Source organism: Schistocerca piceifrons, chromosome 3 (genome assembly GCF_021461385.2).
Source record: "Schistocerca piceifrons isolate TAMUIC-IGC-003096 chromosome 3, iqSchPice1.1, whole genome shotgun sequence".
Taxonomy (NCBI): Eukaryota; Metazoa; Arthropoda; class Insecta; order Orthoptera; family Acrididae; genus Schistocerca; species Schistocerca piceifrons.
Genome location: NC_060140.1, coordinates 953,523,529 through 953,540,776, shown reverse-complemented (window position 1 = coordinate 953,540,776; position 17,248 = coordinate 953,523,529). Strand labels below are relative to the sequence as shown.

The 17,248-nt window shown below is 42.6% G+C and overlaps 1 protein-coding gene across 1 annotated transcript in view; it reads right to left on the bottom strand.

Annotated features, from left to right (window-relative positions):
* LOC124788168 (troponin C, isoallergen Bla g 6.0101-like) overlaps nucleotides 1-17,248 on the bottom strand; it is a 110,609-nt gene that overhangs the window by 92,955 nt on the left and 406 nt on the right. The window lies entirely within an intron of this gene.

The following is a 17,248-nucleotide window of genomic DNA, read 5'->3' as shown; positions in this document are numbered from 1 at the left end:
GTCTGCCTCTTGTTACGAGCTACTCTGTACTTTGTGCACAATTCAGTGCACTGTTGCATTCAAGAAATAGCTAAAACACCTTCTTTTGTGAATCTTATAATTTTTCTCTGAAAAATTAACACGTGTGTTTGATTTCCCTCTGTCAAAAACTAAAACGACTGGTTCTGTCTTCTCCCAGTTGTACTTTTCTTTCGTAAATTACTCTCCCCTTCTCCTCCTTCCTCCCCAAATATCCCGTCAATAATCGTATTCGTTCTCGTTCCTGTGTCTCTGCCAGTACCCTCAATTTAAATCTCTCTGGCGGTAATAATTCCGTGTCGTTCTATTTTCCGTGAATTAATATAAACTGTGCTTTTTTCTAATATTCTAGTACTGTTTTCCAATACTTATGCTGCAGTTATTTCTAAGGGTTGCATTCCACGTTTTATGTAAATCTTTTTACTACACATGTCTCGTTATGAACACAGCGTGACCTATGCAGAATGTAAGAAGGGCTCTAAAGGCCCTATCTCGCCAGAGTAAATAAATGAAACATTCGTCGCATACGATAGTTTGTTTAGTAAGCTGTCGACGTAAGAGAGGCTTGGTGATAACTTCCTTCAGAGCTACTAGTGATGAAATGACTAAATAATGCTCACGTCGATAAACTGTGTAAACTCCTGCCAAACTCCATGCATTTAATATGAAGATCAGTTCATATAGTCACTCATAATTAGTGCCCCAAGTTGATGGAAAACTCTGATGAATTTCTGATGTGGTTTTACATCTGACTCCCGTTTTATTTAGTGGTAGTAATGTATCGTTATTTGAAGATGGTCGTCCTGTAGAAATGGTTACCCCCACTGCAGTCATGTTGCTGCCCACACAAGCAGTGCTGAGTCTGAAGCTCGATGGAACGATGTGCCTAGCTGCGCGTTGTCCAAGCCAAAGTCGGAATGGAGGTCCGTGTGATTCTGTCGCATAGTCGGCATGGAGTTTGTGAAATCATAGCAGCGCCAAGAGGTTCCACACCTAGCGTCCATACTCTTTCAAACACTGTGAGTTTCATGGCAAAGGGTTCTTCCCATTGCACCGGTTGTTAGGTATTCTTCTCATTCCATTCCCGTATACAGGGCGGGAAGAATGATTGTTTAATAGCTCCGTACTCGCTGGAATCAATCTAAAGTCACGATCACCACGGAAAAGCTGGTTCTCGAAACTTTGCAAGTAGGCCATCTCGGGACAGAGTCTAGCTTAAAGTGTATGCCAATTCAGTTTTTACTGTGATACTCATTTTATTTTCGTATGTGTCGCGCATACTTGTCTAATATTTTAGGATGAGCCACACGAGTAAATTTGTAAATTTGTGGTAAGATTCTATGGGACCAAACTGCTTAGATCATCGATCCCTAAAGCTTACAAACTGGTTAAACTAACTTACGCTACGGACAACACACACACACACCCATGCCCGAGGGAGGACTCGAACCCCAGACGGGGGGAGCCGCGCGTGCCGTGACAAGATGCCCGAGACCGCGCGGCTATCCCGCGCGCCCCACACGAGTGATATGTAAGCAGTCTTCTCAGTAGGAAGACTGTGTGTGTTCCGGCACACTGTTTGTATTTACATCACTTGAGCAGGTCAGTGCTCCACTCATGACACCACGAACAACATCCCCTCACCTGTGACATCATCATGATGACGTCACAGACAGTGCCCTTTTTTTCAGTGACGTCACATTGGTCCGAAATTTAAAAATACAAGATGGTAAAGAATTTTTAAAATTCAAGATGGTGTAACTAGCCTAGTTTTGCTATGTAACAGCTCTCTCTCTCTCTCTCTCTCTCTCTCTCTCTATCCTTCTGTCTCCTCCAATCGTCGGCTAATATTTTACAGACAATTAAAATGAAACAGCCAATCACCGTGCAGTCACATTGGTGCTCAAAAGTATCCGAATGCTACGAATTCTTTTTTTTGTACCATTTTCCAAAGTATTTATAGAAGAAATTAAGCAAAAGGTCACAGTGTAGTCAGCTTGGCTGTGCTCCAAAGTATATGAACGTTCAAAACTATTTATCCAAAAAGTTATATGAAGCAACTCTTACATGTGTGATCAGGTTTCTTAGTAGCGAAGATGAAGAAGAGCTCATAGTTCTTAAGGTATGAATTTTAGAGCCCCTGTTTATTAGTCTTTTTCTCTTGTTTTAGTCATTGCTATCACCTTCGCTAGTTGTCTACCTTACAATCTTACCTACAACTCTACGCATACAAGTATGCCACCATCACAGGTACCAGAACGATATTCAGTTATAACTTTCGACTCGATAATTTCTGGACTACGATCCCTCACCTGACATTAATAAATTTACCCTTGTCCATGGTCCGTGGAAGTTTGTAGTATCATCCAGTATCTCCATTATAAGTGATCATATAAGATGAACATCAACAAAAGCAAAACGAGGATAATGGAATGTAGTCAAATTACATCGGGTGATGCTGAGGGGATTAGATTAGGAAATGAGACACTTAAAGTAGTAAAGGAGTTTTGCTATTTAGGGAGTAAAATAACTGAAAATGGTCGAAGTAGAGACGATATAAAATGTAGACTGGCAATGGCAAGGAAAGCGTTTCTGAAGAAGAGAAACTTGTTAACATCATGTATAGATTTAAGTGTCAGGAAGTCGTTTCTGAAAGTGTTTGTGTGGAATGTAGCCATGTATGGAAGTGAAACATGGACGATAACCAGTTTGGACAAGAAGAGAATAGAAGCTTTCGAAATGTGGTGCTACAGAAGAATGCTGAAGATAAGGTGGGTAGATCACGTAACTAATGAGGAGGTATTGAATAGGATTGAGGAGAAGAGGAGTTTGTGGCACAACTTGACAAAAAGAAGGGACCGGTTAGTAGGACATGTTCTGAGGCATCAAGGGATCACAAATTTAGCATTGGAGGGCAGCGTGGAGGGTAAAAATCGTAGAGGGAGACCAAGAGATGAATACACTAAGCAGATTCAGAAGGATGTAGGTTGCAGTAGGTACTGGGAGATGAAGAAGCTTGCACAGGATAGAGTAGCATGAAGAGCTGCATCAAACCAGTCTCAAGACTGAAGACCACAACAACAACAACAACAACAAGTGATCATCAGAAAAATCAGAGCTACGTAATTAACAGAGAACGCATTTAGTAATGTTTCTCTGGCCGTCTTGTCACATTCACAACTACCAAAACCGTTATTGTCCCAACTGATTGTTAAACGATAATGTCTACCTCCGAAGACAGTGCCACTAAAGCGGAGTTACTACACACTGTTTACCGAAATTCCTTCACGAAAGACGACGAAGTAAATATTCCCGAATTCGGAGCAAGATCAACTGCCGACATGAGTAACTTACAAGTAGATATCCTCGGTGTAACGACGCAGCTTAAAAAACCTAAGGAAGGTAAGGCTTCAGGTCCGCCGGCCGCGGTGGTCTAGCGGTTCTGGCGCTGCAGTCCGGAACCGCGGGACTGCTACCGTCGCAGGTTCGAATCCTGCCTCGGGCGTGGGTGTGTGTAATGTCCTTAGGTTAGTTAGGTTTAAGTAGTTCTAAGTTCTAGGGGACTTATGACCTAAGATGTTGAGTCCCATAGTGCTCAGAGCCATTTGAGCCATTTTTGAGCTTCAGGTCCAGATTGTATACAAGTTCCTTTCAGAGTATGCTGATAGAATAGCTCCATACTGAGTAATCACACAAAACTGCACGCTCGTAGAAAAGATCCGTAACCAATGACTGGAAAGTTGCACAAACCACATCAATACCCAAGAAAGGAAACAGCAGTAATCCGCTGAATTACAGCCCTTATCACTAACGTCGATGTGCAGAAGGATTTTGGAACATATACTGAGCTTGAACGTTATAAAGTAGAAAACGATTTATTGGCAAATACCCATCATTGATTCAAAAAATATCGTTCTCTTGAAACACAACAAGCTCTTTATTCTCACGAAATAATGAGTGCTTTCGTCAGGGGACGTCTTATTCATTTCATATTTTTAGATATCCAGAAGGCTTTTGATATCGTTCCCCACTAGCGACTTCTAATTAAATTGCATGCCTGTGAAGTATCGTCTCAGTTGTGTGACTCGATTCGTGATTTCCCGTCATAAAGGTCACAATAGTAACTGACGGAAAAGTCATCGTGTAAAACAGAAGTAATGTCTGACGTTCCCCAAGGAAATGGTTACAGACCCTCCGTTGTTTCTGATTTACATAAACGATTTAGGAGACAATCAGAACAGCCTTCTTTGACTATTTTCAGATTATGCTGTCATTTACCGTCATGTAAATTCCTCATATGATCAGAACGAACTGCAAAATGATTTAGACAGGATACCTGTATGTTACAAAAAGAGGCAGTTGATTCTAATTCACGAAAAGTGTGAAGTCATCCACATGAGCACTAAAAAGAATCCTTAAAATTTCAGTTATACGATAAACAACACGAATCTAAAGGCTGTAAACTGCACTAAATACCTAGCGAGTATAGTTACGAATCATTTAAATTGGAACGATCGCATAGATAATGTGGGGAAAGCAAACGAAAGACTGCGATTTATTGGCAGAACACTTAGAAAATGTAACAGGTCTACACTACGCTTGTCCGCTCCCTTTTGGAGTAATGCTGTACAGTGTGGGATCTGTATCAGATAGGACGGACGGAGGACAGCGAAAGAGTTCAAAGAACGGCAGCACGTTTTGTATTATCGCGGAAATAAGGGAGAGAGTGCCACGGATATGATACACGAATTTGAGTGGCTGTTAGCAAAACAGAACCGTTATTTGCTACGACGGGATGAAATTTCAACCACGAACTCGGCCCTCAGAGTGTGGAAACATTTTGTTGGCGCCCACCTACATAGGGAGAAATAACCATCATAATAAAGTAAGAGGAACCAGAGATCCTACGGAAAGATTGAAGTGCTCGTTTTTCCCGCGTGCTGCTCGAAAGTGGACCGGTAGAGAAATAGCTTGAAGGTGGTTCGATGAATCCTGTGACACGCCCTTTATTGTCAATTGCAGAGTAATCATGTAGACGTAGATGTAGATGCAAACACTGTGACTGGGGAACTCGTTTGCTAGTGAAATGATGTTGTGAAACATATGTGCTGGATAAAGGATAGGACCAGCCACCTCCAGTTCACAGGCAATGTTTGTATCATGTGAGTTTTAAGGGTACAACATTAGATTCGTTCTAACAGCTTAGGTCCTGTCAGAATCTTTTCTCTAATTTATATACCGATTATATAAGTTTCTTTGCTAGCACTAGTCGTTCATATAGCACTGGGGCTGTACGTTGATTGGTAGGTACCAGCACGACATCAAAGTAAGGAAATAACCGCAGTCTTGAGACAAATCAGACTTAATTGTTTTATTTGCAATTCAGACGAACACCGGTTACTCCCCTCCTCTCCAAATGTTTTAAAGAATCGAACTCCCACGTGTCAAACGTCTGATGCCTTACAAATGAGTTAACGAGCTACGAAAATGTGTTTTATGTATATAGACTGAAGTGGTGAGTGAAAATTTGTACCAAGGCCAGGAATAGAACCCAGGTTTCTTGCTTACTAGGCAGTTGCATTAGCCATTAAGCCACCATGGCACACCGATCCCTCCGCCCCCCCCCCCCCCCAAATGCTGACATCGAGTCGGACCTTTGCGCCCACTCGTATGGCCTATCACTGGAGAAAATGCGTAACTGTAGCACCAGTCTTTCGCCGGCAGTAGAGGAAGGATTTATTACGCTTCGCAAACATTCTCCACGCTCAGCTGAACACAAAAGCACATTGCCGGACTGAAATATCTTCACCGGCGGCCAATACGGGAACTGGTCGCGCGAGTGCTGCCAGGGAATAAGGAGTGGGGGAACCACGTGCACTGCCGCCGTAGAGGCACGCAGTCCGTGGCGCAGCTGTTAGATCGAGTGCGCTCCAGTAAGTCTTACTTACATTACTTTATTATATAAGTAGAAAGAAAACAACTGCAAAGACGCCGTTGTTAGTGGTTGCCACTACAATGCCAGTACAATGAGCTTATGAGGTAAACGGTACAGACTGCTTTATTTTACCGGAACAACAGTAGATACAGGCGCCTAGTAAATGCCGTGTTCCCTATCATCAGGAGGGCGTAGGATTACAGTTCCGCACTGCCGCCTACTGAACAAAATAAGAGCGTTGCGGATGCGGAATATCAGATGAACTGTCTGACTGAATCGAAGATTTCTAGCAAACAGAACACAGTATGTCATTCCGAACGGAGAGAAGTCCTCAGACGTTGAAGTAACGTCGGAATTTCACCAGGCTTTTCGCGGTTGATGGTGTTGTATACAGAGAAGCCGCAACGCTTGACAATTGTAGCGAAACGCAGGTAGATCGATGCTTGGTGCGGGGGAGAGGGAATTGATCCTCAACAAATCTCACACAGAAATAGAAGTATAATCGTTTTCATTGGTCAGCTTTTAAAGAAACCTTTTACACGTCGTGGACGCGAATTGTTTCGTGTCACTGCATCTAAACATGTTTCTTTTGTACTCTCCCGCAGTGGTGCTATCCATTCGTAAAAAGTATTATTCTTGTCACGTTCAGATTTATTTGATTTAGTTAGGAATGTGCTATTTAAACGTCGAATACGTGTGGCTTACGCTGCGCTGTCAGCACGGCGGATCGCTAACCGAAAAGGCCCGCATTCGCCTCCCAGCTAGGCTGGAGATTTTCTGCGCTCATGGAGTGGGTGTTGTGCTGTCCTCACATTCGTATCGCCATAACTCACACTCCACTGTTCAGATGGTTGTATGGGCACATCCCGAAAGTCAATAAATTAAGAGAAACAAAACAAACGTAATGTACTACGAATACGTAGAGAGACCCATTATCGTTTGATTACACAATTACAGAACGGTCGCTGGGAGCAGTTACTTCCCTAAAACATCTAGGGATATGCGTGCGGAGCGATCTGAAACGCAAAGCTCACGTAAGATTAAACGCAAGTAAGGCAGACGCCGAACAGAGATTCGTTAGAAGAATCCTCATGAAATCAACAAAGGAAGGAGCTTACAAAACACTCGTTCGAGCAACACTTCAATATTGCTCGTCAGTATGCGATCCGTACCAGATAGGGCTCAAGGAGGAAATAGAGACGATCCAAAGAAGAGGAGTGCGTTTCGTTACAGGTTCGTTTAGTAAGCATAAACCAACTCCGGTGACAGGCGCTGGATTAGAGGCGTTTTACATCATCGTTCAGTTTATTATTGCAGTATGTTCCTAGAAGGGTTCCTCGCAAGTATTCTCGCGAAAAGACCATGACGAAAATCTAGAGAGATTCGAATGCACACGCAGGCTTACCGGCGATGTTTCTGCCCGCGAACTATTCGTAATGGGAAGAGGATAGGCTGAAACTGACGGCGCTACAAAAAGTTCTCTCCGCCACACACCGCAAGGTAGCTTGTGGGTATAGATGTAGGTGTAGCTTATCTTAGTGGTACAAGAGAGAACGGTATGAAGTTGTTAAGATAAGTATACCTAAGCCTTTGAACATGGTGCAAGGAAATAATAGAAAACGGTTTTTTTCTGGTCTATAACTGCCTCCCTACCACGGCGACCTAAACCCAGTCGAAGCGACTTGGACCACAATGTAATAAAATAATTCTTCATGATAAATGATGACAGCCAAAACAGAAGGGTTGTGTAGTATTACGGTATAGTGATAATTTTTACTTTCAGCACCGTCTGACTACAACTGAATCAAACACAATTTTTGTGCCATACACGTTTCGCCTTTATTTTCTGCAAGTCATCTTCAGTGGCAGGTAGCGTGGAAGATTTTCTCCGTATTAAAATCTTGTAATAAAATAAATCTAAAAATCCTTCATTGAACATTTTGAAGCGCTCGACGCAAAGCCTCTTAAAAGATCGGCCGAAAGCGTGAGCACACGTTAAAAGTATTGAAAGTGGACGTTGACGCTGCGGTGGTTTAACGTAGCACGCTGAAAATAGTGGGGTGGAAAGGAAGTGTTCTGGACTGCAACGTGGCCATATCCAACTCGTCGAAGGCGAATTCTACCGATACGGAAACGGACGACTGACGAAACGGCAATTTAAAGAGTTAAGATTTATTGTAGAGTTTCAAACAGCGTCCGTTAAGAAGCATTGTCCGTAATTTGTTCGTTTGTTCTTACTAGTTGCAAGCATCCGAGCCTATATTACTAAACCACTAACATCATCGAAAACTAATTGTACGTTGCCTATATAACAGCTTCCAGGAGCAACAAAAATTCAATTTTCATAATTTCATTGGCCGAATTTATGAACATCAAATTCTGACACAGCCTACTCATTAAGAGGTATAATGTTACGTTGTAAGTTTAATACAGTAAGTCACGTATTAGAGTTAGAAACTATTTACTCGTACATGTCTTGACACAATGCTGCTCACGACACACTAATTACCTAGATTATATTTATCTAGTATTTGAGAATGACGGCGCTTAGCAACTACCAACAAACTTTACATATAATTTCAAATCTTTTCGAAACTATTTCTCGCAGGCACTCCCCTCAAAGTAATGAGGGGAAATGAATTTTCACATTCTCCATTATCGCTTTTCACACAGGAGAACTTGAGCATCAGACACGACGTACCAGTTTATTACTCCTTTACTATTAACTGTTCTCGCAACATGTTCTGCAGGCAGTATCCACAATACCACTGAATGTACCTGTAAAATTACACTATTGTGCGACACATATAGCAGAAGGTACGACGTCATAAGCAATGAGATGCGTCTAAAACTAGTTTTTTCTTAAAAAGGAGCAGAAATTACCCGAACTGTACTAATAGAGTGAACCATATGAAATAAATTCGAATAACTCGGCGTATATCTTCAATTTTTATAGGGCTGTCTTCCTCAGTTGCGTGTAATATTACGGCATGCTGATAATTTTTACTTTATGGACCGTCTGACTACAACCGAATGAAACACAATTTTTGTGCCATACGCTTTTCGCCTTTATTTTCTGCAAGGCATCACCAGTGGCAGGTAGCATGGACGATTTTCTGCGTATTACGCTCCTGTTATATTTTTGGTATTGTTCCTCTTCCTATAAATGCCGATTTGCTGTTTCTTCCCCATATTTCGCAGCAGTAGGAACTGAACACTTGGTTTTATGCAATGTTTTCGTTTGTGTAGTCACCAGCATTGCGTAGAACCGGTTGGCAGCGATGTGGAAGGCGTAGTATACCGTTAGCAGAGCCTGTTGATGGTGCGAATGGAGAGGTCTACTGCCTGTCGGATCTCTGGAACAGTTCTGAAGCGAATGCCAGGAAGTGGTTCCTTCATCTTCGGAATCAAATCTTTAAAGAATGCGATGGGAAGATTACTGGTGTCCTCTTATGGCTTAGCCCCACGACACGCATCTAGTACTGTATAACATTGGAAGTGTAACTGGTCACCGCGACAACCATCCGTGGTATGGAAGTCTTCTTTGGTGAGCTGCTGGTGCATGACGCTCTTACGTCGCTACGTGTACTTGTGCTTTTATCAGGATGTATGAAACGCACCTGCGTTCTCCAACTGATGTACTGCGACTTACAGGGGGTGGACAAAAATTTGGGAACCACCGCAAACACGACACGTTATCATGACTAGTACGGTTCAGGAATCTCGCTGGCGTTCAAAACAGTTCCCAGTTGTCTCTGAACGGGTAAACACTCTGTGGCTTCCAAGAGAATACATACCGTTGCTCCTGCCAAACACTGGAAGTTCAGGTGACGATGGTGGATGTGGATCACGACCAGGCACCCTTCTCTCCAAAGCAGCCCACAAAGGCTCAACAGTATTCAGATCTGGTATCTTTGGAAATAAGGTGAGATGTGACAATTCATCCTGCACGATGCGAGCTGTGGCGACACAGTGCCTGTCTTCAAACATAGCATCGCAATTGCGGAACAAACACTGTACCATGGGATGGGCCTGATCGGTCAAAATGATAACCTAATCCTTGTGTAAAGCCGGAAATGCATATTCAATTTCCATCTATTGCACTATAAATTTTTTTTCCTTATTTTGTTACCTGCAGATATGACATTTCTGTGTCTTTATATATTGTAATTGTTGTACTGTTTGTATATATATATATATATATATATATATATATATATATATATATATATATATATGCATTTATGTTGGTTTGTTTTGTGAATATTATTTGTATTTATACGCTGGGTCTGGCCTAGGGAAAACTATGCTATCGAACGAATACATCGATAGGTCGTGTGGAGAACCAAAGTGTTGAGGATCTTTGGCAGTGTTAACTCTGTCGCGTGGAGCGCGAGCAGAGGGGGTCTGGCTGAGGTGGTGCAGTGGAGCAGGTGTGTTGTGTGACGCTCCCGCGAGTTGCCGCGCTTTCGGGGTTTGGCAGCATGTAATTGCGCTCGACTTGCGATGGTAGTTTCTGACACGGTGTCGCGCACGGGAAGCATTAGCTGGCGCACATGAAGAGCCCGTTTCGTCTGGTGACCGTGTCGAGAAGAAGGCGCGCCAACATCCAGCTTCTGCAACAGCGACGGCCGACAATGAGTGACTGTCGCCACCTCCTCGATCGACGGCTTCAAACCTTCAATCAACCGACAAGGAAGACTGGAAGCACGTAAAGTTTCAGAACTGTATGGCAGACCTCAGCTTTTCAAACTTTTAAAATTGTTGCATCACAAAATTACAGCTACTTAGCATGAACCTTTGTTGCTCATTGTCCCAATTGCATTACCAAGCAGGATCCCTTCCTTTTCCGGAATGAACTCGAGTGTCGTTGAAATTCAAACGCCAGCATCATTCGATTTCACTGCTTTAATTTCAAAGTTCAGTTAAGGTATTCATAGCTGGCTAGAATATTTAGATTACACAAACACAAATTAAGAGTGCGAGTTTTGTTACCGTATTTTAGCTTACCTGTGACTGCAGCTCAGCTTGGTACGTACTAAATTTTACTATTGTTAATTGTTCAGAATCATTTAATTCGAGTTCAAAGTTAAATCTCTTATTTCTAAATTGCGTAAATTCAAGTAGCTTTTGAAATGATTGTTGAGGTAGTCCAAGGCTAACCGTACTTTACTGAATTTCGATGTGCTTCAGAAAGAAAGCTCACTATTAACTTCAGTCACTAAATTAACTTTCGATTTTCCGGTTTTATTAATTCTTTTGCTAAATTAAGTCATAGTGTAGCGAAATTTATTACTTCTGACAAATTTTCAGTTTTCACACTACACGTGTCAACCTTCAGTTGCCACGCTTCTAGTGCTAATTATATGTGTAATAACCTTTCTTTTTCAGTTACTATAGTAATTGTCCTTAGGACTGGCGACCGTAATTTCCCCCAAATCTCAAATATCTAATTACCGCTAGTTAATTGTTAACGTAACGGCCGCACATTTACTTTCCTTATCAACTTTACCCCTTTTCAAAATTAATTTCCACCAGTTTCATTTGCATTTTTCATTTCATTTAGATCTAATGTCCTCCCTCTTTACCGACAAATTGACTTCGGTGACGATTGATTTCCCAAATTTCCATTAGGTACACGCGGTTTAATTTTTCACTGTCATTAAGGTCGATAAGTGAGGGGGAGGTTACACTTGGCAATAATGCAGTCTTGCAAAGTAACCATGGGACCCACGGAATACAATAATATGGCTGCCTAAATCGTCACCGAACCCCCGCCATGTTTCATTTTTGTGGCGTTAACTCTGCCAGAAGTTGTGAACAGTGTGAAACGACACTCATCTGTCTAAAATACTTTCTTTAATGGTTCCCTAGTCCAGATTTCATGGCTTCGACACCACGTTTCCCTGGTACGGACATTTGCATCACTGATTGGTCGTGGAATACAGCTTGCCCTGCAATTTCCTGCTTATGGAGCTCCATTCGTGTAGTTTTAGTGCCAACAGTGCTCGCGAGTGCGACATTCATCTCTGCAGCGACTTTTGCAGCTATCGTCCTCTTATTTTCCATCACGACTCTCATCAACGACTGTCCACCACGCTCACTCAACACGTACTTTATTTCGCGTTGTATCTTAGCGGATGATGCTTTTATCCGCTTTCCTTGTATGCGGTATAAATCTTCGATACGATGTCTCTTGAAACAACGAACACTTCGGCTCCCTTGTTTACGGATGCACCCAACGTACGAGAAGCAAGAGTCTGCCTATTTTGCAAATCACTTAGCTCCGGCATTCACAACAACACAGAACACTGTTCTGATCATGAATGACACTTGCAATGTGTTGAGGACATTGCATAGGTGCCGTTCGTGGTCAAATACAACAGCGTAACCTGCAGGCTTTGCTAGCATCAGCGTTTATGTTCACGCATCCACTTCTCGTTGTGTTGCCATATTTTTGCACAATCCTTGTGTATCACTTAGTAGCAGATTCTCCCAGCTGTGAGATATCCTCTGGCCAAATTAGGCATAAGCAGTAAATATCTTCACATTGTTGTATATGCAAGCTATGATAACAGATCATTTCAGTCTGTCGCATGGGGAACGTTGGTATGTCTTGTTTAATAAACTGATCTTATAGTAGTATGCCGGCCACTGTGGCCCAGCGGTTCTAGGCACTTCAGTCTGGAACCGCGCTGCTGCTACGGTCGCAGGCTCGAATCCTGCTTCGGGCATGGATGTGTGTGTTGTCCTTAGGTTAGTTAGCTTAAGTAGTTATAAGTCTAGGGGAATGATAACCTCAGATGTTAAGTCCCATAGTGCTTAGAGCTATTTCATAGTAGTGTACTCACAAGTTGAGTGATAGACTCCAAGTGACCTTAAATAATTATGACGTTCACATTTCACTAAAGCATGCAGGCGTTTGAACTGTTCACGTTTTGGTTACCGACGCCACAAGACTTAACGTTAGAGATCTTCGTTGCAAAAACGAAGGCTCGCGCCATATGCGTTTGCCCCGTTGTAATACAGTAGCGCCGGCCGAAGTGGCCTAGCGGTTCTGGGCACTGCAGTCTGGAACCGCGAGACCGCTACGGTCGCAGCTTCGAATCCTGCCTCGGGTATGGATGTGTGTGATGTCCTTAGGTTAGTTAGGTTTAAGTAGTTCTAAGTTCTAGGGGGACTAATGACCTCAGCAGTTGAGTCCCATAGTGCTCAGAGCCAATACAGTAGCGTTATTACAGGCTCAGGGCAATGTAACACAAGAGTCGGCGATACGAAGTCAGTGGGAAAATAGAGACACATATTACGCAATAGACGTTATTTTCTACGTTAGGTAAACTGTATTACGTGACCGCGTGGAGAGTATCTGGATATTGAAATTAGCAATATCAGAGAATATGATGTTTACTGCATTTGTCTGGTCAGTGAGCACCTCACACCTATCAAAAACTGCTTCTAAGTAATGTAAGGCGTAGTACATCACATGGACTTTGCACATGCGTTTCATACAGACAGATGAAAGCACAAGTGAACCATAGTAAAACTTCCATCTCATTGACAGTTGTTACAGTGAGCTCCCGCGCACAGCCTATAATATCGCTCTTAAAATGAGACAGTCGCTTTGTTAAACAAAAACAGCTGAAACTTATAATGATGAGTGGTACGTATGGACATCAGAAAGTACCATGTAAATTAGACAGTTCGCTACCTTCTAAGACCATTGTGCAACAGAGATGGCGCATCGTCAGTAGAGAGTATGATCTACAGATTCACGGCGAAATTCTGTTGCTTTGTGGACCAGACGCGATGACTCGTCCAGCGGCAGTGAAATGGTGTCAACAATTTGACCAAAACACAAAGGAATTAATGCTAGATATCTTGTTCCGGTAAAAGTATATAGGAATAATCCTATAAAATTATTAAATAGTATTATAATAAGAACTGAGATAAATATGAATGACATTTAGCTACTAGTGGGCATTAATTTACATCACTGGGGAATGTTGGAAACTTGTGCCGAACGGGGATTCGAACCTGAGGCTCCTGCTCACGAGGCAGATACTACCACACACTACTGGCGTAGTGCCCTTGCCCCACTATCCTTATTACTCGCGGCGTTTCGCCGATTCCCGTAAGTCATCTCCGAAAGAACAGACACCACATATATAATAAAGGCGAGGCAGGCTAATGATCCTTTCAGTGCAGACGCACAACACGGACTGAAATCGGCGAAACCCTACTAATAAAGTGAGTAATGGGCAGGGGCACTACGTTACTAGTGTGTGGATAAGTTGAGCATTTAGGCCTGACGGGACGCTTGCTAGAATAATCCGTGCACTTGCGATGACCACTGTGTCCGAATGGCTTAGTGGTCAGTGTATCTGCCTCGTGAGCAGAGGACCCGGGATCGAATCCCGATGCGTCACAAATATTCCACTTTACCCACTGATGTAAATCAATGCCCACTAACAGCTAAATGTCATTAATTCCTTTGTGTCTTGATTCATAATTGGTGCAGGATCGAGATGGTGTCTGTTCTTTCGGACGTACGTAATTCGACAAAGGCCGCAAAGACGTGGTAGGTGCTGGTCGGAAAGAAAGAACACCAACATCCACCACAGATATCTGGGTGGAAGAGACAGAGATGAGAGTATGGCATCGTTGGCCGGGAAGTTCGCCCGCCAAATGCAGGTCTTATTCCAGTCGAAGCTACATTGGGCGACTTGAGCGCCGGTGATGAGGGTGAAATGATCGTGTGGGCAAGACAACACCCAGTTCACGAGTGGAGAAAATCTCCAACCCGGCCGGGAATCGAACCCGGGCCCGTTTGCACGGGAGGCAAGCACGTTACCACCCAGCTAAGCAGGCGGACGGAAGAGATTTTCCAGTGATGAGGACGTTCACACAGGTTCTCGAATGCTTTCGTCACAACTAAGGAGCGAATTTCAACCCTCGAGCGGTTGAAAGTTTCGTAAAACGTACCGACCGATGTTTAGGGAAATTTATGACTATGTTGAAAAACACTATCCCGTATCTGTGTCACTCTGAAGTGTAGTGCAGCATGCAATAAAAGTCACTTGCCCTGCCATAATAATGTGTAACGAACTTTAAGAAGTCACACATAGAAATGACGATTAACACCACATAGAAATTAAATGCTATTCTCCGCGGCGAAAGACTGTAGCGCACGTTAGTGGGCTAGCGTTAGGTACGGCGGTAGGCACTTCGAACCTTGGTAGTGAAAGAAATTTTCACCATCATTATGTAGCCGGCAGAATAAGTTGCTGGGACACAGTTACTAATATTCGGACAAACGCTGGAACAGAAACAGAGATAAAACATTCGTAAAAAACTCGCAATAAAGAAACGGCAGACTATTAGGATGCATCCAAAGTAATTCAGAATTTATCAGGTATCCAGTGAAGGTATGATTAGGACGAGTGACGTGTCATAAAAATTACAGGTGAAAAGTTAGACCGGCTACGTATCATCGGTCGAAGACGGCGTAGCTGCGCAGACACGGAATGCTTGACGAGCGCGTCAAAAGTAAGGACCTGAAGAAAGTCGCAAATTTTATCTAAGACTGCTCACGTTGTTAATTGTTTTCGGGTTCATACGTTTATTTTGTCGGCCAGATGTTAACAGGAACTCACAAAAACCATAAGCGCTTCATTCAGTAACGTAGACACATTACTGTTATACTTAAATAACACATTGAAACAGCATACCGACACGTTACGCGGCTGTTTGTTATACGAATGCGTTATTTATATTTCTAAAAAATATTCCGCCTTGGTTCCTGCAAAAATATTATGTTGGCGCATAAGTTCGTAGCGCCTTCCCATTAGTTGAATAAACACCTCAGCTACACATAACAGAGACTTTAGTCATCAACAATATATTCTTCTTCACTATTTACAACAGTCTGCTGTTAATCGGGGTAATTTTTCGATGGCGTGACTGTAGAAATGACGAGCTTTTGAGGCGAAGAACTCGTCGCGCTATTTTCGTAGCACATTTGCATCCGGAAAGGAATTTCCTTGAAGGTCTTTGGTAGAGAGCGGAAAAGATGAAAATCTGAGGGCTCAAGATGAGGTTAATAAGGGGCTGTGCGGAACTACTTCCTAACCCAGCTCCTATATAGTCTTCTTTGTCAGTCTAGCAGAATGCGAGCGGCCGTTATTGCAGAGTAACATCGCTTCACGCAGTCTTCCTCGTCGTCGTTCTTGGTTGTTCTTGGACTGCGTCTGCAAGGCGACTCACTTATTGACAGTAAATGTAAGGCAGTGATGGTTACACCTCCAGGAAGCAGTTCATAGTACAGTGCACAGTCGCTATTGCGCCAGACCCATAACATATCAATTTTCGACAAAGTAGCGCGTAACATTATCTTGAGTGTATGCGCGCAGGTCTTTGTACTGGGAAAAAAAGGCTATGAACTTATGCACCAGCCTAATAGAATACGTACTTGCAGTTAATTTTTGTTTCCAATTTGCTGATGATTTTCACTGATTTTGTTTCATATGAGCACAGGTAGGTAACGTAATTTCAAAGAACTTTTCGTGGACTCACAAAAATTAGGAATCATACAGCCAGTATGGACAAAACTCTCAGATGATAGCACGAAACTTATTAGCAATATACGCTCATATGAAACACATAACATGTAAGCCATGTAAGTATGTGTGAAAGAAAACTAGATCTTAAATTGTAAATAACTAACGGCCCGCCCCGAATTCGCACGGTCAGCAGCCAGACTGTTTGTTGCAACGGTACTAAAATACATACAAAGCCTCCATTATGACTCTCTCTGTCTGTTAGTGAAAACCGTATCAAAATCCGTACAGAACTTCCTGAAATTAGTCTACACATACAGAGAGAAAGCCGCAGAGGGAGACTTTAATTCATGATAATTCAGTCAATTTACATAAAATATTTCTAAATCATACAGACAAATTTTCTTCATAAATCACTCTGTCTATTAGTGAAAACCCTACCACAGAAAGACTGAAAACCGAGGCTGTGTGCTTCAACTTGCAACATATGTAGATGATTTCATAAAAGGAGCACGCTTGTAACATTACAGAATACTCACTCAGTACTCAGTTTATAAAAAAAGCAAAGAGAGTCTGTGTTACAATTTCTTACTATATTGTTTCATACAAAAAGGAAGGAAGATTAAAGCTAGAAGTTCCGTTGAGGACGAGGTTATAGGACCGGTGTGCAAGTTCTCATTGCGAGGAGCGGAATGGAACCTGTCGCCACACGAACCAGTCCCGGTATTTGCCTCAATCG